Below are 26318 nucleotides of genomic sequence, written 5' to 3' on the forward strand. Positions count from 1 at the left end.
AAAGATCTTTACATTGACCCAAATTAGATATGAATTTTAAATTTTCTATTACCTTTGTTTTCATTAATTTCATATTTTATTATGAAGTTCCAATTCCTATTTGTTTTTGTTGAAGTTTTTAATCTATATTCTATGGATGAGCACAAACTCCCTTTATCCCTTTACTTTCTTGGTAAAAGATGATGATATTTCATATCATTTTTTCTCCCTTCTGGGGACTGCTTTCATTTTGTTCCATTGGTTTAGCTATGAAGAATATTCATCATTTTTTTATGTAACTCTAATTTTCTTTTTGATTTTCTCTTTTATCCAAGAGTTTTCTGTCTAGGTAAGTACTTCTTAATTGCAAAGGGGTTCTGATTTTTGGCCTCTTTGTGTTACTAATTACTTCTGATCATTAGTTCTTGTTCACAGAATGACCTCAATAAAAGTTTTATTTAAAAAAAAAGACTTAGGCAGTCATTTTAGCAAAGAAGTATTGTTGATTTTGTAAATTCTCTAGGAACATATGAATAAATGGAATAAATTTTCTCTTTTAAAACTAATTTTTAGAGAAGAGGATGAAAATATCACACTTTAGCAGTTTAGTTTTTGTTTTGTTTTGTTTTTTTACTTAGGTCAGTATTATTTGCACATATGAATAACCATGTCCCTCTTCTTATTACCTAGTGCTTTAAATTATAAACTAATATTTTCCCAGATGATCATGTAGCATTCACTTTTGCTTGCAGTCTCAGAAAATCTATTTATTGCCCCATCTGAACTTACAGGTAGATGTTTTAGCTATTAGCATCAGTATTCTCAAGAGTTCTTTCAGATGGGGCATAAGACTGATTCATTTTCCAAATGACCACATCTTTACAGCACCTTTTAGTCTCAAAGATGATGAACAATTCTAGTGTATAATTTCAGAATGTTATTTCAGTATATTTGAAAGGAGCCCCTGTGATCTGTAGGCTTAGGATGTTTCAGAATTTTCCTATATATATTTCTTCACTTGCTTTTTTATTTCTCAAAATTCATAATGTTATTTTCTTTACCTGAGGCATATCTGAGAAATTTTTCAGAAGTCTCTTTCTTTCTTTTTTTTTCTAGAATTCTCTTAATTCTCAGTCTTCTCTCTTAATTCTCAGTCTTCTCTTGGGCTTGTTTTTTCGGTCTCTTCTGCCTATATTTCAACTCTACCATTTTGCTCTTTGAGTTGAGGTATTTTTTTTACATGTGGTTTTCCAGGTTTCTAATTAGAAATTCAATGAAAATCTTCTTTTGTAATTCATGTAGAAAATATTTTCTCTGAGAAATTATGATTTTAGCTCGAGAAAACCCTTTTTTGTGTGCAAAGCTTGGATTGTCTCTTTCACTAAGAGAGTATGTGCTTTGTTGCCACTGTTCTCTCTTTCTTGCACTGTGGACTCCTCTTAGGTATGTGGCATGCTGTTTTACTTGCTCAGTGCAACTCAGATCTACCTGTCAGAGCACCCCAGAGGTTGGCAACCTTAACGTAGAAAAAGGGCAAGATAATTCATCCTTCCCAGTCACTAATGTAAAAGCAGGCAGGTTCTAAGCCACCTCCAGAGACTCTTGGATGAAGCTCCTTCCTTCTCAACTGTCTCCCACATTTCACCTTCAGGAACAGCTCAGTCTGTGCCCCTATACAGCTATGTCTGCATCATTAGGAGGCCAGAGCAAATAGGTAAGCTCAGGCAGAGTCCCAGCTGACCTCTGGGGGCTCTCCATATCTCTACATTCTTGGCACTTCTTATTAACTCTCTGTTTTTGTTCTTACTATTGAGGCCTCCACATTGGTGTTATTCATACTGGCATCAGCCCACAAAGGAGAGAGTGCATGCCAATTGCTTTTCTGTAAGTCTTCCCACGGAGCTTAAGACCTCACCAGACACCATTCAGGGGTGAGAATACACACCATCCACAGGACAGGAAAGAGAAGCCTGAGGAGAAAGTCAGTTATTGATGGAAGGCAGGGAGACATGTTTAGGCAACATCTCCCCACAGTCTTCCCCCAGCATCTACCCTGGTTGTCTCCTATGATTGCCTTATGGGTTCTATTTAAAGCCATTTCTAATTCTTTTGTACTCAGTGGAAATGTTTGTTCGTTGTTTTCATATACTTTCAAGATATGAAAACACTAGTTTAAATTAATCCTCAAAGTTCCCTTTGTATTACTTAAAAAAGCACTATTAACTCTTTTTATTTTACATTTTCCTCCTCTCAACATAGCTAAAAAATATTAGGGTTAAAAAAATATATTCTAAACTGAATTCTTCTGAATACTTTCCAGTTAGCTGCAATCATTACTCCATCTGGGCTCTTATCCTTGGTGGACACTCAATGCAGATGACCATGTGATAACCACATGAGTGAACAAAATGTTCTGTTTTCTAAGATGGCTTCCCTCTGGTCCTTAGGCAGAGTGCCCATGAGTGCCCATAAAGGGAGCAGTATCCTCAGTTATACTTGTTGCTAAGACAGTGCAGGAGTCTGCTGGGGCGTGATCAGAACCAGCTTTTTTCTTCTCTTTTCTTTTTCATTTGTCTGAAGGAGAATGGCAGCATTACTATCTAGTTATACTGCTAAGTCATCTTCAACCATGTTTATAGCACATAAGAAATAAAGCTATATGAATGAAAGCAGATCAGTGAAATGGGCATAGGACTAGCTTTCTTAATTAAATACAAAAGCACTGGGATGTTCTTTGCTTTTGGAGCTATGGAGTGCACTGGGGACATCCCTCCCTCAAAAATCAATCCAAATACCAATTTGAAGATTAAATTTTTTCATCTGTTTCAATTATTTATCAAGTATACTTGGTATGTTTTCTTGTGTTAGTTTTTCTTTTTTATGACTATTAAGCAGAAAATGTGAGTGCCTAGCACTCCATTTTGGTTTTATCCTTCCAATTATTTTATTGTTTAAATACAATTTTATTGGTTTATAATAATATATAAATTTCAGGAGCACAGCTTCACATCTCAATAAATATCTATACTTCATTGTACCCACCATCAAAGTTCTAGTGCCATTCACACTATCATATTGACCTCATCTACCCTTTCAAGTTTTGCATTTCAGGATTACAAATGCATTGCATGCATCAATAAATTAAGTAGACCTGTGGGTTTCATTTCCTCTGATAAACATGCATGGCTCATACCACTACATGGAAATGGGTCCAGTTACTCAAGATCAATTGGTCTGATGACTTTCTCAGTTTCAGCTTCACTAGGTGACAGCCACATCCCTACTTTATTAGGCTTTGGATGCTATTATTTCAAAATTTCACACATCTTCTCTAGGTCTTCATTTAACAGAGTAGTAAACTGAAAACCAAGAAGGGATGTTCCTCACCTAAGTGGGCAAGCTAACAAACTAGGAGAGCTCAATCCTGTTCCTCTACTTCCCATCCCATTTTTCTTTTGTCTTTGCTTCATTACCTCATGCTTCCCAGTTTTAAGATGTAATTAAAGTAAAACAATTTTTAAAAGTGTGCAGAAACATTCTCTTTAAAATGACTACATTTCAGCAGTATAAACTAAGTGATTTATATGTTATTTCATAAAAATTAACTTTATTTGGAGAAGTCCAGGTTGTTTCCACAATGATTAAATTAGGGTACCTGGAATAACTGCAGAGAAACCCTTGGGTGCTCCCATTCACTGAACAGAGCCTCTTTTCCTATTTCTCTGTGTGAATTGGTCTTAAAATAGAGAATTACAGTTGCCAAACTGTTGAACCAGGGCTCACTGAACTAAATAAATTAAAGGCAGAAAAACTCATTAAAAGTGGACGCATTTGGCATCCCTGAGGATGCTGAGTGCCCGGTCCCCGTGCTGAATACATTCCCTGGTTTAGCAGGAAGGAGACTGGCGGGTGCCAACACCAGCTGCCTGGCGGAGGTGTGTCTGCTGGTACATGCCAACCCAGGGAGAGCCCCCTGGCTGCCCCACAACTATTCTTCCTCCTGAACATCTTCACAGGCATCCCTGCTCCTTGAAGAGTTTCTACAACTTGAAAGAATGTCTGATTGCAGATGCCAGAAATTGTTCTCTTTTTTTTAAAGATTTATTTTTATTTATGCAAACAAGAGCTGGGGTGTAGGTCAGAGGTGTGGGGGATGAGAGGATTCACCAGAGACAGAGTAGGTAGCAGAACAGGCAGATCTACAGAAACACACTTCTGAGGGAAGCAGCAGGCAAGGCAGAAGAGGTCTGCTGCACCATGTGGGTTTGTTCCAGGATCAAACTCATTCTGCAATGGCTGCTGATAGCTTGATAGCACTGCCTTTAATCCCTGCGCCACCAGTGAGGTCAAGTTCTCTTCTTTTTTGCCAAAGTCTTGGGGGGAATCTTTAGACTGCTAGGAGAGGTACCCCCATACCAATAAGGAAAATGAAAGTATTTTAACAGAATTTCTCACTAAAAAGAGGGGGGTTTAAAAAATAATTTCTATTTAGACTTGTTTCAGTTTTGTCATCAGTATGTTTTATTATCTGGACATTTATTTTAATGACAATAGCATATTTTCTGAAAATACTGGTCTGTCCAAATTTTGCTGATTGCAATTAGTTTGCATTTCCCCACAACAGCAGGCAGGAGGAATCAAGTGACAGCAACCTGTGTGGGATTATTTTAGGGCTTTGCAAATGCTGACCCACTACTGCTAGGACTTGTCTTAAGACATAGAAAACCAAAAGGGGGGGATTACATGGTTATTTGCTGAGAAAAAGGAGCTCAGTCTTTTAATAAAAAATGGCAGAGGAGAAGTTCTATGGAAAGTCTGAAACATGGCTTGAAATTATCTGCTGGGATGGCCATGAGTTTATGAGGAGCCAGGGACCATGAGAATAAAGAAAGGATTTGTTTGTAAAGCACTTATATAGATCATCGGCATACTTCGATGTGGGTGGGAGTGACATGAAATAGTGGAGATAAACCTTAAGTGAATTCACCCCTGGCAGGAACAAGATCATGTTCTGAAGATGAGAAGCTACACTTATATTAACAGCAGCTTGGACGATGGAACAAAGCACTGGAAAAACCAGGTTGAATGAACTAAACTGCATGTTTCGCATCCAAATGCAAAGTGAGGCGAAAGAAACACATTGTCTGACTGAGTGGATAGTTTGCTTTATTTAACTTGCAAACAGCATGCCTCCAAAATATCACTGTGATTCATTTTCATGTTGATGCAAACATGTTAAACAGCATATTTTAACTGCAAAGGCATATGTACATAGAAATACTAACAAATATACATCATTTAAAAATATGCCTAATAACCATTACTCCACCAAAAATGTGTATCATGACTATTTTTATGTGTATCTGACCAGGGAGCTTACAGTACATTCTGCAGAGAGAGAATAGGAGCAAACCATGCAGATAGTTTTAGGTTAAGCCTAAAAACTCAGGCTTTACCTGGACAGAAGAGTATTTACAGCAAGGTTTTTATACATAATCAGAACTAAGTCAAGCCCAAAAGATTGCAATTAAATTGTGAACCCATTATTCAAATTAAACTGTGGGTATCAGCTTCCTCTGTAGATATTATAACAGAGAATCAACCTCATGGGGACTGTTTGGAGATTTATGAAAATGCTAATTGTTAAGAAATCCTTCTGTGAAGTGTAGGCACTGCATTAGTCTGCTTGGTCTGCATGGCAAGGACCACAGACAAATCAGTAAGTAACTGGGCCTTGGTAAAAACTCCAATTTTTCTGACCTCAAATTGTCTCCCTCTCTTTATCTCAGTTTCCAGGAATATGATTCAATATGGAAACAGATTATTTAAAAATTTGTCAGTGTACTAGCTCCCTTCTCATCTCACTTTACCTTTCCAACAATCCACTTATCTACCCATTTTAAAGATTAGAAAATGGAGTCCTGAGGGGGCAGTAATGTGATCTTATCCAGATCCAGTACAGACTCACTCCGTCATAATAGTAGGGAAAAAAAGCAGGGAACACCTAGTTAGTTTTTTCAAAAAAGACTCAGCATGTCTTTCTTTTCCCTTCCAACAATCTGTTGTTATGGTAATAATTTAGGGATTTGGGGTTTTTTGAGATGTATCTTCTAACACGTTACTTTCATCAGCATCACCTAATTATCATCATGGAAAATGTTAAAAAAAAAAAAAAAGTCTGGCTAGGCAGGCTCCTGTGCTCAGAGGAAAAAACAATGACATTTCCTTAGGAAGTGGGTGAGGGGTACAGCATTTCTTAGAAGTGATTTTGAAATATGTGAGCACTTTTCTCAAGGAATAAGAGCTAATCTTACTTGTTAGAGGTCCATAATACATAGGAGCCAGATAGAGGGAAAATAATGTCACAAATAATTCAAGTGCATTTTCATTACGCCCAAGCCAAAACCCCTTAAGTTCACAAACTCTGTGCTCTAAAAGACACAATAAAACGTATCCCTGTCTTAGAGTTCCTTGCTCAGGAAATGATGCCAAAACTTCATAATAAAGACATTCTTCCTAAAAAAAATCTTGAAAAAAACAACTCTGAAAGCCACATACTTAATTGAATTTTTCATTTGCTTGTTTTGGTGATTTGATATATAATCTGGCCTTAGAGAGCCAAATCTGTCTTCAGTTACATAATTTAGCAATCAATACACAAGGTAAAAATCATTTTTTAAAGTAAAATCTAAGAGCCTCAAAGGCATGGCAGCTTACCTTCTTATTGATGTTGGATGTGGGCACTCCTGTCCATCGGCTTGAGTTCATCTCACTTTCCTCAATTCTTCGTATTCATCACTGCCAGTGTGCTTTTCCCTTGATCCTGTCATTTTCATTTTGAACCTACTAGCTATGTACATACATCAGGAAGCTTACCATCCCCTCCAACTCCTTTGGATAAAGTTTCCTAATTCTCTGGCCAGGTTGTGTCTTCCTTATTTCACAAAGCCTTCTCTACTAGCTAAGTGTCACACTGAACCATAGCTTTGAAATCCTCTTGAATACTTATACCTCTTATTCAAAGTATTGAATCAAAGTATTGAACTCTTTATTCAGTTTTCTCACCAGGTTGTAACCTGCGTGAAGGGAGCCATCCAAACCTGTTTTATCTGTAATGTTCTGCTTCATCCTTCATTCTCAGCCTCTGTTGGTTCAATAAATAGTGCTGCATTTCATATATGCTGATCATGTTTCTAACATTCAGTGATTCTGTTTTTGATTTGAGATCTTTTTCATTTCATGAGGAGATCATGTATTTTCTTAAGAACTCTACACAGAGACATCCTATTTGTCTTTGATTTGCACCAGCTTCTCTTTGCTAATTGCCACCCAGATTCCAGGCTCATGAATTTGGTCAATGACTATAAATAATCTTAATTCCCTAGAAAATTAGTTCTCAACTTGAAACTTCAATTATGTACATAAAATCTACCTACCCTCTAATTAAACACTTTAGTCATCTGAAGCTAGTTTTAAATTTAATAATTTTATTAGTATTCTAAAATCATAGTAAGAAAGATTAATTGTGTTAATAATTGGAAGACTGGACATTAACTTTTCCAATAGAGTTGCCTTCATACTATTATATTTCCCTTCACTTTAGCAGTGTGTGCACAAACTGATTCATTTATTTTTGACCCAATTACCTTTTTTTAAAGGACGCAAAGTTTTTAAGACATAAATCGGGGCGGCACAAGAGGTTGAGACACAGCACTATGAGGCTATCTGCAGCCCCTACAGCATGAATTCAAACCCCGGCCAGGGAGGTGACCCACATGGTGCAGCAGACCTCTCCTGTCCTGCCCACTGCTCCCCTCAGCAGTGTATTTCAGTCAGTCTGCCTGTTCTGCTCCCCGCTCTGTCTCTGGTGAATCCTCTCACCCCCAATGTCTCTGGCCTGTACCCCAATTCTTGAATGCATAAATAAATCTTTTTTAAAAAAGACATAAATCAAAAAAATTGGTTTTATGGACCAACCTCAAAATAGTACTAATTAACATTAGAGCAACCTGAAGCATTTCTGCTGAGTTTTTCCCTCAGTTCCACCAACATTTCCAATAGCTTCTGTCAAACCAGAATTCAAGATAAATGATTAAGGACACAGGAATTCCATTGTAATGGGGATATGTACTCTGTCCATGGGGTGTATATCCATCCTCACTCCTTATTCTCTTTCCTTTACTTTCAGTCTGAGTCGAGTAGCCATTTCTGCAGAGTTGGTGTAGAGATAGGCTCTACCTATGTGAACCCTGCATGCCGCCAGCACACTTGCACTTGTCATGGATCCTCCAGGAGCCTCTATTTGCTCATTCCTCTCTCTTTGAACAGCAAAGATGAAGGGACAGAGTTCTGGGATATCCTGGGCATAGGTATTGGGGTCCAGCACAGGCTTCCCCAGGTTGTGCCTAGGTGGAATACAGACTATTTTGAATTGCAAGAAATTAAGAGACAACAGACCCAAAAGTTATGGTATTTTCCCTAATCTCCTATCTCCCTTTGATCAGGAAATAAATATATTCTCTTATGGTGATGTTGGGAAGTAAGAGACAACTTTATCACTCCAGACTAGATCTGCAATTTTTTTAAGATTTATTATTTATGCATACAAGAGCTGGGGTATGGGCCAGAGATGTGGAGGGTGAGAGGATTCACCAGAGACAGAATGGGGAACAGAACAGGCAGAGCTACTGAAATACACTGCTGAGGGGCGAAGCGGGTGAGATAGGAGAGGTCTGCTGAACCATGTGTGTTAGCTCCTGGGTCAGATTCTGCAGGGGCTGCCCATAGCTTCATAGTACTGAGACATTAGCCCTTGCGCCACCAGGGAGGCCCTAGATCTGTTTTTCTATGTAAATAAAACTTGCAAAATTCCTTCTAAACTGCATCTAAAAGTTTCCTTGCCCTCTCTTTTTTTTCTCAATTTTATTACCTCTTTCTAGAGACTAACCTCACTGGAATGATTTGATGATAGGTTTCATTATTCTATGTATAGAACTCTATGTGCATGTAATTAAAGTTTGTCTTAACTCTTGTTATTCTCTCTTGTGCCAATTTAATTACTTTCTATCTGTGCAGACCTAAAAGGGTAGAGAAAGATTGGTTTCTTCTCCAGCATAGGATTCTATGTATTAATACATTACTGAGTTTGGTATTGCCAAATTAAATGGTCAATGTGAGTCAAAATTTTAAGTATACTGCCTCCATGTCAAAGGACACTTGAAATTTAGGTTAAGCTGTATATCACTTAATTGTTAACATTTAGGTTTTCTACTCAGGTGAGTCATTTGTGAGAGATGGCAAAAACAGGGAGGAATGTAAACAAAAGATCCAGGGTGAATTTAAATATCAACTAATACTATGTATGGACAGAGTGGAAAATAGAGCTCATGGTCATGTGACAACAGGAATCATGTGTCTATAATTGAATCCATTGCCATGCAAAAAGAGAAGCAGAATCAGCTTCTAAAAGGGCAGAAAGAATTAAAAAATGAGTAGGGGCACATGAGCAGTGTAAGAAAAGTTGTGAACTAGTGAGGGTTCTCTGGTTCTGCTCCCCTTTCTAGACGTGCTCTGAGAAACATTGCCCACTGAATCCCAAACCTTTTCCATGGAAGTATATGTACCCAGACCTTCTAGAGGAGTCAGAATCCTGGTTGAATTTTTTTTTTTTTTTGTGGGACCCTCTCCAGTGGCCAGGGATTGAACTGGCGCTGCAAAGGCTGGGGACAGCTTCACAACCCAGCGCTCAACCGCTGCACCACCAGGGGAGGCCCCAAGTTGAATTTTGACATGTCTCATCTGAAATGTAGAGACATTAAACTCAGACCTGACTCACCCCTATGGAAAATAATGATGAGAAATTCCCATTTTCTAAAAAGTATTTTTCAATTAGTGTTCCAATGACTGTATTATTAACCTGGTGTCTATAAAATTAATCAGACTCTCTCAGGCTTTATGTTATGAGAGATGTCAGTTTGATTACTCCAAAGACAATTAAAATGAGTTGTAATTTTGCATCAGTCTTTGGGCCATATATGGATTGATGAATGTTCTCAAGTCATCATATTTAAAATGCAACCAAACAGGTAATTATCATATACCATCAAATACAATTATACATGCTAATCTCCATAAAATCCTACAAGTTAATATCACATATTAGCAGTTAATCATATAGTTTAAATGGGTCCACGATGCATTTTTATGAACTCTCTAATCTACATCAGTAAGAACGCATACATCAGTAAGAACGCATACAGCAAGGAGAAAGGAATGTAAATGAATGCTCGAGGAAAAGAAGGTGTATGTTGAAACATTTACCACTCTGACATGAAAACAGTTTCTAATTCGGGAGCCTGGACTCAGACTCAGGAATCCTATCCTTTCCAGAGCTTCCCAGAACACCCTGACCAGGGAAGAATTTTCTTTCATTATTATGCTTCAGAGGCTCCCCAGGATGGCCAGACCAAAGAACTATCATCCTGTCCCAAGTGTCTCTCATCTTTCTCCACTTCCTTCTACCTGAACAACAAGAGCAAAGACATGAGGAGCTTCTTTGTTGATTTTCTTTGATTTACAAGCCCTACAATGAATATACTGAGACCAAGCTCAATGATATAGTTCTTGATTTCTAAGAATTAGAAATCACTCCATCTGGTAGTTCCCTAGAAGGAGTCCTTTGTTTTTATTTGAGCACTTATCTTGTGTCTCCTCCATTGAACCATGAGATCTTGGATGAACATTTTTTGAATAAATACGCTTCTCCACCCATTCTTAGCTTTTTGTGTGAGGCTCTGCCCTTGTTGCAACTTTTCTTTGTTTGGAAAAAGTTTTGCTACTTACAAACAAAAATAGGGGCACTTTTGAAAGGTCAAGACATTATAGGGCAACCCCAAGGGGAAAAAGGATGACCTGGGTGTGAGTCCTCACTTGTGTGCTTAAGGACTCAGGACAATAATCAAAAACAGAGAAAAGTTAATATAAGATTTACTTAAAAGAGAAATGAGAAGAGGGAGAACACACAAAGAGAGGTAAGTTGGTCAGTATGTCCTACTGGTAAAACAGTCTGAGCTGACACCCCGGTGCTCACTTACACCAGGAAAAACTAAGACAGCAGAAGTCCATATGTGTTCAGTTCTATACCAAGAATGGCTGCTTAACTCCACCGTTACTTCCCAGCAACCTTCCTTTTAAGAACTCAAGAGTTATGGGAGATTCATGGGAGTTGTAGTCTTCAGTGCCTGCCATCTCTTTGGCATAGAGATGGAGTTGGAGTCTAAAACTTCAGTGGGTAGAGTTCACTCAGGACATATGTTCCTCCAACAGGAGAACCAGGTTGATTCTGTATTACAAAGGACATAGAGGAGGGGTTAAAGTCTCAGAGCTATCAAACTATCGCCAGCCACTGTGGCATGAGTTTGATCCCCAGCCAGGGAGCTGACCCACATGGCACAGCAGACCTCTCCTATCTCACCCACTGCTCCCCACTCTGTCAGCAGTGCATTTCACTCAATCCGCCTGTTCTGCTCCCCACTCTGTCTTTGGTGAGTACTCTCACCCCCAGCTCCTGTGGCCTACACCCCAGTTCTTCTATGCATAAATAAATAAAATAAATCCTAAAAAAACAACCAAACAACAACAACAACAACAAAAAAAAAAAAAACTAGAAGGGAGGTTACAGCTCCTGGTGAAAACAGCTGTTCATGGATGACGATGGTCACAAAGCCCTATCTTAACCGAGAAACTGCTTATGAGCTTGGCTGGCAGAAACTGCTCATGAGCTGTGGCCACACCCATGCTTCTGCTGGAAGGAGGGGATACACACAGTGGATAGGAAGGTATTCACACAGAAGCTCTTCCTCCCAGTTGGGTAAGGAGCTTAAGGAAGGCCATTTGCTGAGGGAGCAGATAGCATGGTGAGACAGCAGGACTGCTCAGTTTTCCAGAATCTCAGAATCGGGCCTCCCCGGTGGCACAGCGGTTGAGTGCTGGGTTGCGAAGCTGCCTGCGGCCTCTGCGGCGCCGGTTCCATCCCCGGCTGCTCCCCGGCCACCGGAGGAGGGTCCCACATGGCGCGCAGACCTCTCCTGCCTCCTGCTGCTCCCCTCAGCAGTGTACTTCGGTCCTTCTGCCTGCTCTGCTCCCTGCTCTGGCTCTGGTGAATTCTCTCACCCTCCCGCGCTTCTGACTGTACCCAGTGCATGCATAAATAAAACAAACAAACAAACAAATAAATAAATAAAACATGCCTCTATTTAAAAAAACAAAAAAAAAAACAAAAAACAGAATCTCAGAATCAAAAGCGTTGGGGATCATCTCTCATAACTGTTGGTACCTAAAGGGAATAATTTGGACCCCACATTCCTGGAGGAAGAGCCATGTAAGATCAAGTTTAGCTCTCAACAGAGAAATGCTGCCCATCCTCCTTTTTATATCATGAGAAGGGAGAACCTGGTAAAAGCATGGCTGGCTGGCAGCAAATCGAGGCAGCTAGAATATAAATTTGCCACTGTTGCCTGCATACGTTTTGTTTTGGGAAACAAATAACTCTGAGTGAAATACCCATTTCTGACAGCTGTTAAAAATAAGTTATGATTACTTATTTGAATTATAGAATCAAAGTTGTTAAATAAAGGATTTAATCAACTTTGCTTCTGATGGAGCTGCTCATTTCCCCCAGAAGACTGTCTTTGTGCTGTCTGGATACTCAATGTGAGTCCTAGAAGAAACCCTGATGAATTAACCCTTTGCTGGTAACTTTGAAAGAATAAAATTATGGGAAAGGGTGTAAGGGTGGGGGAGGGACACAGGTAGGAAGCAGACTGTCTGGCATGTACCAAACCAACAGCACATGCACACAGGTGGATGTAGCAAAAACCCACTGTCAGTTCATTGAATTTTCAGCAAAAAAGTTATCTTCCCAAGATTTACTGGAAAGCTGTCAAGGATAAATATGCTAATAGGATTTCCTAAAATCAAAGGAGAAACCAGGATTGAGAATCACATCCTTGAGATTTGCAAGGTCACTTAATTCCTTAAGAAAGAGAAGAGGCAATATCTGGCAATGTTGAGTTTTTGTATTTTATTGTACTAATCAAATTCTGGAATCTTAAGTTTGAGTGGTAAGGTGAGTGGGAGGGAATCAAAGAGTGATTGGAGAGAGGGAATATTTCAAGAAGTGACTTTTCACTGTGGCCTTGAAGAAAGAGTACAACTGTAATAGTGTGGGGAATTTTGATAGTGATGGAAGGATTGTGAATGCAGAACAGAACACATATGGGAACAAGGCTGGGCATTCAGGGCATGGTTATTTAGGGAAGTCAGATTGTTCCCTAAGATCATTGGTTTATTGGTAAACAAAAGTCACATTTCAAATATGTTTGAATGATTCTGATACCCCCATTTGTGGAGATGCATCATCTGCATTCATACATAACATAACACAATGCATACATAACATAATGCATTCTCTGCATTCAGAGAAGTACAGGCAGTAACTCAGTTGTACTGTGCCTGCTCCACTAGATACACTCTTTTCAGTAAAACCCTATGCACTCCAGGGGCCTCCCTGGTGGCTCAAGGGGTTAAAATGCAACCTATGAAGCTATCCGCAGCCACTGCAGCACAAGTTCAATCTTTGGCTAGCCAGAGAGCAACCCACACGGCACGGCAGACCTCTCCTGTCTCTCCCACTGCTCCCCTTAGCAGTGTATCTCAGGCAGTCTGCCTGTTCTGTTCCCCACTCTGTCTCTGGTAAATCCTCTCACCCCCCAACACCTCTGACCTGTACACCAGTTCTTGTATGCATAAATAAATAAATCTTTATTTAAAAAAAGCCCTATGCACTCCACATGCAGCTCTCTCACAGAGCCCTTCTGCTCTTTGTAACTGTGTGCATGTCTCCTCTCTAGGGTATCTGTCCCCTCACGCCCCTTCTCAGGGTCCCCTGCCCATTTCCAGGCCAGCGACATGGAGCACCATTCCACAGGACATGTCATCCCACAGGCCTAGACAGGCTGGTCAGATCAGGCACACACACCTCACCTACGCTGGACTCTCTCATTCTCGTTTCCTGGATTTAGAACTGAAACCCAGGGAACCAGTCAGTATCATGGGTTAGACACTGACCAGTCAGATAAATAGGGAATAGGAGGCACAGGTCCTGTCATATGGACAGCAAAATAGAACTGAAGAAGGGCTGGGGGAGAGAGTGAAAGAGAGGTAAGGAAGGGCCTCCCTGGTGGTGCAGAGGTTGAACGCTGGGCTGCGAAGCTGCCAGCAGCCTCTGCAGTGCTGGTTCGATCCCCAGCCGCGGGGTGAGATTCCCACATGGCACGCAGACCTCTCCTGCTGCCCGCTGCTCCCCTCAGCAGTGTACTTCTGTCCCTCTGCCTGCTCTGCTCCCCACTCTGGCTCTGGTGAATTCTCTCACCCTCCAGTGCTTCCGACTGTACCCAGTGCTTGTATAAATATATAAACAAATCTTAAAAAAAAAAAAAATAGAGAGAGGTAAGGAAAGGAAGGATGTGGAAGAGGCAGAGACAGAGAAGCAACTGTGCAGACAGCAGTAGAAATGAGAGCTCAAGTCCCGGCCCGGTGTCTTCCTCAAACTTATCTGCATTCATAGTCATCGGTTCCATGAAACAGTCCAAGTCCTTATCACAAACTCCCACTTCAAGTTCATTGTTTGTTTCTGTTGCCTGCAACCAAAGACTCGAACCAACAAAGCAGTGAAGCAATAGGACTCTGCTGTGTAAATGATAATCTGATAACAGTTTTTAGGATAGATTAGAATGGGGGGAAAAAAACTAAAAGCAAAACACTTTTGTGCAGTAAAGCATAATAATTAATTTTCTCCTGACTTAGAATCCATAATAATTAGGAAATGGTCTGCAGGCATTTGCCAGCTCGCTATATCAGTGCTGCATGCCAAGAAGGGGTGTAGCAGATTGGCATCAAGTTCAAAGCACTCATTCATGTGCGACTGACAGGACAGTTAGGGACCCATCTCAAACCCATCTCTCGTCTGCATGTAGGCAACACTCATGTTACTTTTTAACACTTAAAGTGCTATATGATTTAGGCTTTACCTAAATGCATGTGAACCTTGCTTTTTGTGTTTCCTTCTCTATTCCAGTCATGGAAATTCCATCTATTTGACATACACGCATTTAAAGTTCCTAGAACTACCCCCTAGAGGTTGAAATGAGAAATAAATGAGCTGGTACTTCAAAGCATTGTGAATGGGGTTGCAATGTAAGCAAATTAGTGAATGTCTACTAGCTGCCTCTATAACATCCTCCCACTTTCCAACATTTCCCAGATTTCTAGCTGTATCTAGATGGGGACAGGTGACCATCTCTCACCAAGGCACCGGCAATAGGAACGACATGGGCCACTTAAAGTCTGAAGCCTAGATGAACGTGTGTGTTTACTATGCACTTTCTTTCCCTACTATAACAGGGGGCTCTTTCTAGAAGGTTGAGCCAAAGCTGTGAAGGCTTCTATCAGACCTGATCCTTGGTGGGTGGTGAGAAGCTGTGCCCTCCCCTGGTTTGTGTGTACAGGTGAGGTGGGAGGAACAAGTCCTGATATGTTAAACCTCTATTTGGGAATCAGTTGATAGCACAGCCTAGTCTCTCTCATCGAGAATTAAGTCTGTCATAACTCTTGTATTCTAACCACCAAATTGAGGCAGAATATTTCATTAAGAAACAACATTATAAAGCATTGTTTATGGGCCTGTAATTTTTTTGTGTGTGTCACCTGTTATTCTCTTGGTCCCTACCCTCTTAACATACTTAATCACAGAGCAAACACAAGAATAAGAGGTAGACTATCCTTGAAAGATGAACTGGGGGTTTCCCTCATGGCACAGGAAGCTTGACAGTGCTATCAAGCAATTGACAGCCTCTGCAGCACAAGTTCGAGCCCCAGCCAGCCAGTGAGAAACCCACATGGTGCAGCAGACCTCTCCTGTCTCACCCGCTGCTCCCCTCAGCAATGTTTTTCAGTAGATCTGCCTGATCTGCTTCCCACTCTCTCTGGTGAATCCTCTCATCCCCGGCACCTCTGGCTTACACCCCATTTCTTGCATGCATAAATAAATAAATCTTTTAAAATAATAAAAAAAAGAAAGACAAACTGGAGACTCCTATAATGGGTTTCTTTCTGCCTTGCCACATGCTGGTTGGTAGGACAGACTATTTAAAATTATCTAAGTTTGGGCCTCCCTGGTAACACAAGGGATTAAGTCTCAGCACTATGAAGCTTTTGGCACCCCCACCCCCACACACACCTCTGGCCTACACCCCAGCTCTTGTATGCGTAAATAAAGTAAATCTTTAAAAAAAATAAAATTATCTAAGCTTTAGGAGCTTCACACGTACTTAGAGATAAGAAAAGCACAATTTCATAGCATTGAAAAGATGAAGCAAAGGAAAACAGAAATGGCATGGTGCCTCGAATGCTTGGTGATGAGCAGGCAGATAGATGGATGGCCATCATGAAATAGGCAGAGGTGAGACCCCCTTACAATGCTGAGGCATGGTAGAGTTGGATGTGTCCCCGGATTCCTAAAATTGTGCAGGGGTACTACTGAATGAACAGATTCTCAAAGTGGTGTTGATGCTAACCTGGATTTGGGTCGTAGAGTTTTCTGAGTTTGCAGGTGTGTATCTTTCAGTTTCTCTGGATGGAAGACCAATGAAAGCAAAGAATTGGCCACAGAGATGAACATGAGTCTATTTTTTTTTAGACAGGAAAGCAGAGCAAGTTCACAAACAAAGGGTTTGTTTTCAGCATGGGGGTTGTGATTTTCCTGCATGGCAGGATTTAAATCACCTGCTCTAGTCTTTAATCGGGGCAAGGTGCAGAGGCAACAGGGTCGGCTTCCTCGCCTGCTTTTGGATGCATATCATTTCTGGCTATTTGCAAAGAACCATTTCAAGTTTTATGGGTGTGCTGAGAAAAAATGGCAGGAATCTGCCTGCAGGGAAGCAAGAACTTAGCAATGTGACAAACACTCTGATGGAGGACAGTTGAGCCAAATGTTTTTGGCAAAGATGTGCTGGGCCTTGCCTAGAAACCAGATCTTAGGACTTTAAATTTCACTCATTTGAAAAGAAGGGTCAGGACTTGTTGCAACAATAAAGACCAGCTTTAAAATGAAATATTTTTTTTTTCTTCCTGAAGATGGGACAGAAATCCAATTAGTTACAGGCAAATCTAAAACCAAGGTGAGTGTCACATAGGTATAGACATGGAATGAGCTAGACATTAAAGCCCTTACCTGAAAAACATACATATTTGTAAAACAATTTAAAACCAAGTGTTTCTTATATTTCAAAGCCAATGAAATCAGTGGTGAAATGGTTTTCATCACTGAGTAGGAAGTAGAGAAACTGAGGCAAAGCAGAACCAGAGAGGCAGCTACTCTTCCTCGACTTTTACTGGGCCTGGATTCAATTCTATCTGTTCTAGATGGTTACAGTGGAATTTTATTTTTAGTTCCATTGTTTATTATCATTGGTCAAAGAATGCACTTCCTTTTCAGATTTTTTTTAAAAAGATTTATTTATTTATGCATACAAGAACTGGGGTACAGGCCAGAGGTGTTGGGGGTGAGAGGATTTACCAGAGACATAGTGGGGAACAGAACAGGCAGACTGACTGAAATACACTGCTGAGGGGAGCAGCAGGCAAGTCAGGAGAGGTCTGCTGTGTCATGTAGGTATCTTCCTGGCCAGGGATTGAATTCATGCTGCAGAGGCTGTGGACAGCTTCATAGGTTATATCTAAGGCCCTCGCACCACCAGGGAGGCCTTCCTTTTCAAATTTTCACATTCATTCGAAACCTGATTTTTAAGAATATACTCATCTCACTCCAAAGACTTGAAAATCACCTTCTCTAAGTATCTGTGTCTTAGAATTCTTCTAGCATCAATCTCAGATTCACCTCATAGCCCCAGTTTTTCAGAAAGTCAGTTCTAAGTATTCCTAATTTAGGAGTGTCTCAGGAATTCCCAATCTACTTTGCCTCCCTGACAATAACCTGACAAGTGGCAAACTTCTTTCAGAAGGTGAAACACTTACAATCTCTGTTCTCTAAATGTGTCATAGGTAAAATCAGCCAAACATCTTAATATTTACATCATTATTTCCAACAAGGTAATGGTCACACTGGGTATGTCAGGCATATATGTCAATTGTATGGGGAACATAAAAATAAAATTAAAAAAAAAAAAGACTCAGTCAGTAGGAAAAAAATATATATATATGTCAATGATGTTGTGATGGCTGGGATTCAACACATCCTCTTGCCACTTGTTGACCAGAGAATAGGGTTACAGTTAGTGGTAACTCTGACAGAATGAATTGTGCTGACAAGAAGCAGGAATTTTTAAGGGCCCTCAATTCTCTGGACATGTGTCAGAAATCTCATTCTGCTAAAAATAGATTTTCTCATTCTGCTAAAAATAGATTTTTTAGCAGAATGGTTTCCATTCAGGCCTGTCCTGGCGTGAACAGTAGAAAGAGCATGAGGAGTTGATCAATCATGTGCTCATGTGCCTGCCACAGCACCCACAGGATTCTGTCATCATTGTAGCCTCACAGGTGTCCATTTCCCTGGGCCTGTGAGTAAGGGGAAGTGCCTTCCAGAAGAGACACTATTGGGATTGTCTCAAGAACAAGGTTGTTGGCATCACATCAGCCTACTGTTACTTCCTGATTCTTTCTCTTCTTGGATCTGAGATATTAGGAACTTTCCAGATCTTCTGTGAGCCTCAGTCTCCTTTTGTGTACTGAATAATTAAATGGCATGGGGGAAAAAATACAAAAAGCAAACTATTGGCAGCATCTCACTGTTCAATGAGGTAAATCATCTTCATCTCACTAAATTTCTAAATGGAGGTGTGTATTCACCCCTGTTCACCTGCTTCCTGCTGCTAAGCTCAAGTGGGGACTCAAGCAAGAGAAGGCCCCTTCTGTCCCAGAGTTCATCCCTCTTGCCCTTTTCAAGGTCATGCTCTAGCAACTTAACTCTAACCTCAATCACCAAGATCCTTCTCATACACAACATAAATAGGAACAATAGCTTAATTTTTTTTCAAAACAAAACAAAATAAAATAAAAGCAAAGTCAACAATCCTTTGACCCATGTTTTCTAGGTTCTATCTCCTTTCCTTGCTGTGCTTCTCAGCAAAGCATCTTGAAATTTTGCCTACATGTCCCTTCAATTTTCTGTCTCTTCTATCTCCCTGCTAGTAAAAGAGTATTTGTGATTTTTTTTTTTCCTTTGGCCTGGGTTGCTCAGTTTTCTAAGTTCTCCATAATCATTCATCTTAAATTAGGTTCTGCATCTCTAGTACACTGAGAGGTTCAGGTGTGTTCTTGGGAATTTGCCCCTGAGGCTTCCTCAACCATTTAGTTGGAGGGGGTGTGTCTGTAGGTGGTCTTCTCCTTGGACCTGTCATCTCACTTCCCTTTCTGCTTCTTTATTAGGTAATACTTTCTCTTGGATAGAAAGGGTTCTTCCATCACCACCTAAGAATAAATGCTTGGAAAATCAATTTTGTGAGACATTTTAGCATTCACGATTTGTAGTTGAGAGAAGATCAATTTTAGGAAATTTTTGTTTGTTTTTAGAATTGTGAGGGTATGTATCCTTGGTTTTGCTGTGTTCAGAGTTGTTAAGGAGCCCAAAGTCATTCTGGTCTTTCATCTTCTGCCTGGCAGCTAAGTTCAGTTTAGTTCCCCCGCCCCCCTCCCCAGAAGTTTGGTGCATCCTCTCAGCTGAAATTCCACAACAGAGTTCTTTTTCATTTTTATTGTAGGATTTAATTGGGTCATTTTGGTCTAAAAATCCTGTTCCCAAAAATGCTACTGAAGTACTCCTTTGATTTTTTTTTTTTTACTTTATGTTTTCTTTTTTCTTTTGTGTCATATTCTTATTAACTGAAGGTTGAATGTCCTTACTGGTTTCCAGATATTTTTAAAGACTTTTTTCTCTCATCCCTTTCTTCTGCTTAGCTATTCTCTTTTGGTGAATTTTCTTGACAGAACTTTCAAACATTCTCTTGCTCACCTATTTTACATCATGCTTTTAATTCCTAATCTCTGTTTTTGGTCTCTGAATATTTCATGTGTATACATCAAATGTTCTTACTTCATTGACACAATATTTTTCTGAATTCCTGAGGATATTAATGATTTTTTTTTGTTTGTTTGCATATTTGCAAGTTTTCTCTTTTGCTGGTTGTTGATTTCTTTTCACTTTTTGGTGGTTTGCAGTTTTTAATCTATTATTTTAGTGTTAGAGGCTTGTCTCAGGTGTCTGCTGATCCTTCATTTTCTGAAATTTATTAATAGTTAAATGATTTTACTGCAGCCAGATTAACATTCTTTTCATTGGGGATGTAATTTCTGCCATCCATTTACTCTGAAGCTCCTAAAACTGTTGCCTGCACATTATTTTTTTTTTGAAATAATTGATATATAACATTTTATTAGTTTCAGGTGTACAACATAATGATTCAGTATGTGTATGTACTGTGTAATGATCACCATAAGTCAACTTCTGTCACTATACACAGTTATAATTTATATGTGTGTAGTGATAAGAACTTTTAAGAGTTATTCTCTAAACAACTTTCAAATAGATAATATAATACAGTATTAAATATAGCCATCATGCTTTATATTATAGTCTAGGACTTCTCTTGTAGCTGAAAATGTTACCTTTTGGCCTCCTTCAATCATCTCACCACCCCCCAGTGTTCACCTCTGGCAACTATCAATCAGTTCTCTCTCTCCATGAGTTTGATTCAATTCTTTTCTAGATTCCACATATAAGTCACACTATTCTTTTAATTATCGGTATGTGTCTTTAATGAAATCTCTTTACAGTTCTTTAATTTGCTTCAGATGTAGAAACAGTAAAAGTTCATGTTCATTTCATCATCATTGCCTGGGGTTTCCTTTTACTCCTCATCTCACATCAAGGGGCAACTCTCTGCAACACTCCTCAAAATGGCTCTCTCCAAGGCAACCAGTAGGTTTTATATTGTCACAGCCATTGTATGCCTTCCACTCACCAGCTTCCAAAAGGTAGTCACTCTCCCTTCTTCAAACATTTTCCTCTAGAAATTATGCAACTATGAAGAGCCATCATTGTCCCCCAAGATGTTCCAACCAACTGCCCCACTCACCAGATGGAAGCATTTAGCCTCACATATGCACATGTATACCCTGAAACAGAACCCCTTTTTCCTGCCCCCTAAAGATCCTTGTCATATTTAGCAATAATTTTCACCTTGATGAGTGGAGATCCTACATCCTATGGTCATTGCTGGGGGTCAGGCTGACAATGGAATGGGAGCAAGAGGCAAGCCCTGCACTCACTGACTAAGCTAAGCAGCAGAACAAACTCTAAAAGCCACATTCTTTGGAGATAATTGTTGTGTTTCTGGCATTGCTATCAGAAAGTAATGATAGCTGGCATGTATTTTTAGCAAAACCTGCTGTTTTGGTTTTGCATTTTTTTGCAAACTCTAATAAATTGTTTTATGTGCCCTAACAAACTGTTACAGTTTTATCAGCTCTCAGCATCACAATGTCTGCTTGTGAGTCAGGAAACCAACTAGTTGGTGGCATGTATTCATGACGAACCCTCAGTGGTTTCCTGTTGCACCTGGAGGTTCTTAATATCAGACGTCATCAGTTAGGAACCTATGCTTCTTAAATCATAAAAATTATGCACCCTGACTCTTGCCCATCCTAAAAATTTAACTTTAGCTTTTGTAATTCAGAGATTATTCTCTTTGGAGAAAACTGAAAGCCCAGAAATGGAGCATGTGTGCTCATTCTCTCTCACACATCTTCCTTTATGCTGCCTTGTCACAGACCTAGTGAAAACAAAAATGAAGTCCATTTGTTTAGTATTTGCGAAAGACTTAAGTTTTATGTAGTTAAACTTTTCTTTTAATAGTCCTCTAAATCCACACGCTGCCTTGTAGTTAAATTACATTGATCTCAGAAACACAGTTTCTTGAGATCAATGTTTATAGACACTGATATTTTAAAATGTCACCTCATCCATTCTCCCTTATTTAGTGTTTTTCACAAACTTTTTATTTATAATTTCATAAAGATGTCAGTCCCATTTTCAAGGAAATGAGCCATCCCTGACATTTCATATCACAGACAGAAACCACATGTGGACAAGCTGATGATGCTAAGAAGTGGTGGATCATGACCTCAGCGCCAGGTAGGTGTGTGGGACTCTGTCGATGGAGGTGTGTAATTGTTGAGGGGGAGGTAAGGATACCTTGTTCTGACCTCATTCTGCATGACTTTGAATGTTACGATGCCAATACACTGTGAAGCGTGAGAATGGAAGTTTGAGAAATTTCTTACTCTATCCAAAAGCAGACGGTCTGCAGGAAGAAGAGAACCTGACACCTGTGGGGATCTTAGCATGGACTTGAAATCAACTTGTCACCTACAGGAAGAAGGATGGGCAATGAGGCCCTGTTTTTGAGACGACTGAGAGATAATAGCTTGCACTGGGCTCTGATCTGCTTTCTCTAAATCACAAAGGAGACTTGAGCATCATAAATAAATGCCCACTGCAACTCTAGCAAGGTGGAGGGAGGGACACAGGAGCACCTGGAGCAAGAATGTAGAAGGGTGAAACAAAGTACTGACTGTTTTTCAGATTCAGGAGAAAAATATCTAAGAGTAGAAGGAAGATGAAACTAATATGTGGCCAATGAGACATTTTGAATGTGGTGTCCCGCAGTCAAAGAACCCCTGGATAGTGTATCAGGTACAATTTTCTCTGTTTTTCTTCCCACTTGTTTTTAAAAGCCACAAGACCACACAAATGCCGGCTGGACTAAAGAATTCTTACTCTCAAAGGGAGAGAGAACATTGTTTGCCTTGCCAGTTCTTAGTGCACAGATGAAGGATTCCAAGAACAACTGGCAAGAGAGGAGAGTCAATGTGGCTAAATTGTTTGTTCTCCTCACCAGATTAAAGTCAACTGGAAATTTTGAAAAATAGAAACTTAAAAAGAAAAGATGCATCATGAGGCTTCTGGTAAAAATATTTTGATGAAGAAGACAAACAGGAGGGAAATGAAAGATCTGTGTGTATCCTTAGTGATCTGGAAGTAAGAGCAATAACTGAGTTTGTGTGCATATGACTCTGTGCGTAGCTATGTCCTATGCACATAAAGGTTGCCTGTGTGCTTATGTATGTGCTGCACATGGGTGTCTGAGTATGCACCTCAGTATCACTGGAACTGACTGAGCCTGCCATGGAATGCCACGCCCCCCCAGGACCAATGTTCTAGTTACCCCAAGGCTGTGACAGAAAACAGGGCAGATGTCACGTGCTCAAGACACATGGTCAAGTCTCAGGAGAGGGTTATGCAGGCTGTAGGGAAGCATGCCTGGGGCCAAGTCGTTAGAGTTGTGCCAGCATTGTTGACCAAGAACAATTAGTCCCTTAAATAAAGTCTTCAGAATTATTATCTATCAATTGTATGAACATGTCTGTCTCTGTAGGTATGTTATTTTCTTTTTGCAGGGAGAATTTGCCCCAGATCAGTAGCATATTAATCAATCAATTTTGATATTTAAAACCAAGTGTCTCCAGGTCTACTGTAAAAACAGCTGTCTCGAGAAAGTAAGACAGAGGTGGGCTTTATATAAGAGGAATTTTCAAAAGAGGTGTCAGAGTGACACTGCCCTTTCTTTTGAGGACCCTGTTCCTGAAATCTCCTTTGTTATACAGTTTGACCTCATTCTTATGTCTAATGTTATCAAAAGGGTATGATATTCTATACATAACAAGCCCACAAAAGGAATGCTACCATCATGCTCTCCAGGAATGTCATATAATACGAACCAGTCCAAGTGGAGAAAGAGCCGCTCATTTTGTGTGGACAGCAAAAACATTTGCTTCAAAATTCCCTGACTGCCATTTATTATTGAAAGAGAGAACATTTTCTTACACAATCATAAAAGCAACTTCCCAAAAAACAATGGCTGGGGTTTATGAATTGCTTTCAATATGTAACTGATATTTTTAAAAAGGAGTACTGAAAACTCGGTGCCCTACCTAGTTTGAGTAAAGAAATGTTTTTTCTTAGGTTTTCAAAACCTTTGAAAACAAGTGATGATTCTAATTAAAGTTCACTTTCTAAAAAGATGAGTATTCTTTACTGATGAAAAATGTGTGGTTTGTTTTTGAAATAGGACTGTGTTATTTAAATTTAGAAAGAAAAAATGAACTACAGCATTTTGAAATTTCTCACGAGAATACAATATAAATGCCAAAATCTGATAACACATCGCCAGTTTCAGTATTCTTATACTAAGGATGGTCCTTGAAATGACATTACTTGTGTTATAAAAACATTTTGCATTATACAGAAGGTAAAATCCTACAGTTTACTCATGTTTTATGCTAAGTATACACAATGCAGCCTACATTATAAAAAGTTGAAGTGAGAACAAAAAAACTACTGTGTTGATATTTTGCACTCATACTGATTTCTTAGGGGTATGGAAGTGAGTTCTAATCCTTGGGTTATTTTCTGAAGCATAATCACTTTTATTTTATTGTCAAAAATCCTTCATACAAAGAACTGCCCTTGTGCTAACACTACCACCTTGGTGAGAAAAGGGGGTCAAATAGCTCAAGAATAGGGTCACAGTGAAATCAGGCCATAAAGGACGTCCTCTTTAAATGTTATTCTCAACAATCTTCAGCTGTTTTCTTACACCAGCCACCACTTATCAAACCCTCTGCATATGAGAAGATCATTCAGATCATATTAAACTTATACACACTGTTCTATTAATAGCTTGCTTCTACAAATGTCTATTTTTGACTTTTATCACCAATATACCTATATTACCTATATCTATAATTAGATCCTTACCCATATCTATTAATCTATTTGTCTAGCTATCAATCTATCGATCTATCAATCTATCATCTATCACATCGATATCTACCATTTATGTAGATGTTATGCAAATGTTTTTGCTGTCCACATGAAATGAGCGGGCTCTTTCTCCACTTGGACTGGTTCATATTATATGACGTTCCTGGAGTGCATGATGGTAGCATTCCTTTTGTGGGCTTGTTATATATGGAATATCATATCCTTTTGATAACATTAGACATAAGAATGAGGTCAAACTGTATAACAAAGGAGATTTCAGGAACAGGGTCCTCAAAAGAACGGGCAGTGTCACTCTGACATCTCTTGTGAAAATTCCTCTTATCATATCTTTTATTTTCACATCTCTGTCTAACTACCTGTCTACACCTATAGCTATACCTACATTTAAAAGGGCATTTATTGCAGTACAATTTATAAAAATAAAATAATGTTAATATTTGAAAACATTAGACTTATTTAAGAATTTTAGAGTACGAATCAATAGTGACATATTATATATTCAATGCTTTCAAAGATAATGATGTGAAAATTAACAACATAACATTAAATAAAAACAAAAATAAATAAAATAGAAAACCAAACTGTGATGTAGTATAGAGAGAATTTTCTTTAAAATATGACAATAGATATAGCTGTATTTTTAGTAGTAGATATAAAAATTGGAAGAATTATAACTAAACCTGAATAATAGTTATCTCCTGATTAAAAAAAAAGAATGGGTGACTTATTTTCATCTTTATATTATTTCTTTTGCATTTTTCTACAATGAATAACATTTTTACGATCAGAAAAATGCTAGAAAATGATCTTAAAATATAGTAGAACTTACTATGCTGCCTAGTCTGTTTTAATTTCTGTTTCTGGTTTCTTTGCTCTTTCATATGCATGTGTATTCTTCAAAGATATAGTCTAAATATTAATTTCCAATTATAACTTAAAGTATAATTTACTTCTCAATTCATTGAGGAATTTGAGGTCCATTTATATCACTTAAACCCCTTTACTTTGCCAATAGCAGAATCTAAAGAAATTCCATAACATTATGCTAATGTTATGTTTATATCATTTTTGTTTATATCATTTTTGCTTATTTGCTTACCTTAAATCTTGTCTATTTTCTCTGGTTCTATAAAAATCAGTTGGAATTTTCTGAAGTATAAAAGTATTAAAATCTATATTGTACATAGCTACATAGATTTGTCTGCTAGAAACCTCACTGCATGCAAATACAAATATTTTTTGAAATCTCTTACATCTGGTAAAACCTCACAACTGATGAAGTTAGGCTGAGAAATCTTTCAAGCTGACAGGTAGAAATAGCTTTCCCTTCACTGTGTACACCAAGCAGCATTGAATGACC

The 26318-nt window shown here is 39.1% G+C and overlaps 1 non-coding gene across 1 annotated transcript; it reads right to left on the reverse strand.

Annotated features, from left to right (window-relative positions):
* Nucleotides 1-2547: 2547 nt before the first annotated feature.
* Nucleotides 2548-2669, reverse strand: LOC119245416 (small nucleolar RNA SNORA19). Its single transcript, XR_005125344.1, has one exon. It is a non-coding gene; the product is annotated as a small nucleolar RNA SNORA19 (small nucleolar RNA).
* Nucleotides 2670-26318: the final 23649 nt, after the last annotated feature.

This window comes from Talpa occidentalis, unplaced genomic scaffold, assembly GCF_014898055.3.
Source record: "Talpa occidentalis isolate TD23 unplaced genomic scaffold, MPIMG_talOcc4v2.1 talOcc4.14, whole genome shotgun sequence".
NCBI lineage: Eukaryota > Metazoa > Chordata > Mammalia > Eulipotyphla > Talpidae > Talpa > Talpa occidentalis.